Here is a 2,733-nt window from a genome sequence, read left to right as displayed (position 1 = left end):
TAGTCAGCGGGTAGACTATTCGGGACTGCGTGTATTTGATTATGATGTTTACTCTCATGTACCATCAATTGAAAGAGATAAGTTGCACTAAAGGGTTATAAATATATCTTGTTAGATATAGTGGTAGTGTGAAAGTATACATGTTGTACGACTAGGCCACATGAAAAATCATCATTAGTCGTGGCGTCAAATTCGATGAAGGATCCTTGCTCCGAAAGGATGAGCACAAAGAACTAGAAAAGTTGGTTGTAGACGTTTAGTTAGATAGAAATGAGATACAAGCAGATATACGTACGCAGATAGAGGTACATGAGTAGGTGGGACAGCCACTTGTGAGAAAGAATCTGCCAAGGGATCGCATGTTACTAGTGAGATACATGGATAATTCAAATGTCACATTTGCCCTCATTACAGATGAGGGGGATCAGTCTACTCTTTAGGAAGTTCTTGATAAACTAGATGCCAAAAAGTAGAAAGCTGTGATAGATGATGAGATCGACTCCTTGTCCAAGAACGAGACATGGGAGATGGGGGAGCTTCCGTCGACCATAAAGTGATCGGGTGCAAGTGGATCTCCAAGAAAAAACATGATAGGTACAAGGCAAGGTTATTAGCGAAAGGTTATATTCAAAGAGAAGGTGTCAACTTCATTGAGATATTGACACTGAAGCAAATATCTATCCGATTCATGTTGGCATTGGTTGCCCAATACGATGTCGAGCTGGAGAAGATAGATGTGAAGATTGCCTTCCTGCATGGAAAATTGGAAGAGTAGATTTATATGAAACAACCAAAAGGTTATGAAATATAAGGAACAAAGAATAAGGTTTGTAGGTTCAAGAAGTCATTGTATGACCTAAAATAGTTGCATAGACGGTGGTGTAAAAAGTTTAATTTTTTCATGATGATTTAGAGGTTTACTAGGAGTGAATATGATCATTGTGTCTATTACAAGACACTGAAGGATGATAAATTTATTATCCTGATTTTGTACATCAATGACATGCGTTTCGCTAGTCACAACATGTTTAAGATCAATTTACTTAAGACTCGATTATTAAGGACATTCGAAATAAAAGATTAGTAGGCTGCAATGAGAGTTCTTGACATTGATATACACAAATACATGAAGAGGAGCAGGCTTTGGTTATCTCAAGTTGAATACCTTGAGAATGTATTTATGAAGTATGGGATGAATAAGGCAAAGCTAGTCAGCGTTCCTCATACGGCTCACTTCAAGATATCTTCATAACAGTGTTCAAAACTAGATGAAGAAAAGCAGGACATGCATGTCTTGTGTGCCTTATTCGAGAGCTGTTGGAAACTTGATGTATGTCTTGGTCTGTATAAGATCGAATATTTTACATGCGGTGGGTGTTGTTAATAGATACATGTTAAACCCGGGTAAGCAACACTAGGAGACAATGAAATGACTACTTCGATACATTCGAGGTATGCATGACTACATCTTATCTTTTGAGAAATCAGTGGCCAAATTAGTAAGTTATGTGGATTTTGATTATACGGCGAATATGGATAATAGAAAGTCGACTTCCGATTACTCGTTTGTGCTAGCGAGTGGAGTGATCGGTTGGATGTCGAAGCTTCAGTTTATGGTAGCTCTTTCCATAACTAAAGCTAACTATATGGTGGTGTCAGAAGTAATTAAGGAAGGTATTTGGTTAACGATGATGATAAATTAGTTGGGACTTCAGTAGAAGGTCATGCTAGTTAATTGTGACAGTGAAAGCGTGATCAATTTGGCTACAAATTCAGTTTATCACTCATGTACTAAATATATTGATGTGCGTCATCATTTTATCCATCAAATACTTGGGGAAGGAGGCGTGACTCTAGAAAAAATTCGCAAGTTCAAGTTATGTGCAGCTTCTCTAGGCTTGGCGAAGGTGTAAAAGGAAGATGAAGTGTACACGAGAAGCAATGGTAAAGCTGTGATGCAAGGCAGAATTAGAGATGAGGAAAAGGAATTATGAAAAATGAAGATTGATGTTATTGGGTCTGTCGATGCCATCAAGCAAATGTTGATGCTATTAGAAAAGTCCATGTTTTATCGTTGGAACATTTTGATGTTTTACTCGATGCCATCGAAGGTGCTTGATGCCATTGACAGATTGTCAATGCCATCGAAGTCCCATCAAAGGTGACATCAAGCACATGCTTGATATGTCTTCCCACGAAGAGACAAAATACCTAGTCATGGTGATCGAATGGAAGTGTATAAAAGAATTCAAGACTCTTTATAAAGGTATGGGGTTTGACGGAAATAGAAATCCTACGTATTCCATAAGAAGTGAATTGACTCATGGGCTTGGAGAATTTCTTCACTGAGACTAGAAAAATACTCACTGAGCAGAGTTAAAGGCCCCAAAAGGGGCCCCCAACTAGATGAGGACCTTTAGATGATAGGTTATAAAGACTTCGATACAAATGAGAAAGGAGAAACAGAGCCAATGCTACTCTATAGCTAGAAATTAAGGTTTCGACCAAACTAGTATTCCTTAGTTATTTGATCGGAAGAAACACAACAAAGAAATCGGCAAATCCGCATCAAAAGGAATGAACAATGTTCCTGATGAGAAACTTCACCTTTGGTTTTAACTTCCTTTTTCATAAAATGACTGTAGAAGTTGCGGATATTGGCATGACTGAAGGATAGGTGATCATGATCATCGGGTTGATATACTGGGTAAAATTGAAAGTCGATCGGAGATA

This window comes from Magnolia sinica, chromosome 13 (genome assembly GCF_029962835.1).
Source record: "Magnolia sinica isolate HGM2019 chromosome 13, MsV1, whole genome shotgun sequence".
In the NCBI taxonomy this organism is placed as follows: domain Eukaryota; kingdom Viridiplantae; phylum Streptophyta; class Magnoliopsida; order Magnoliales; family Magnoliaceae; genus Magnolia; species Magnolia sinica.
The sequence above is the reverse complement of the archived record's forward strand: the minus strand, read 5'-3'. Positions refer to the sequence as shown.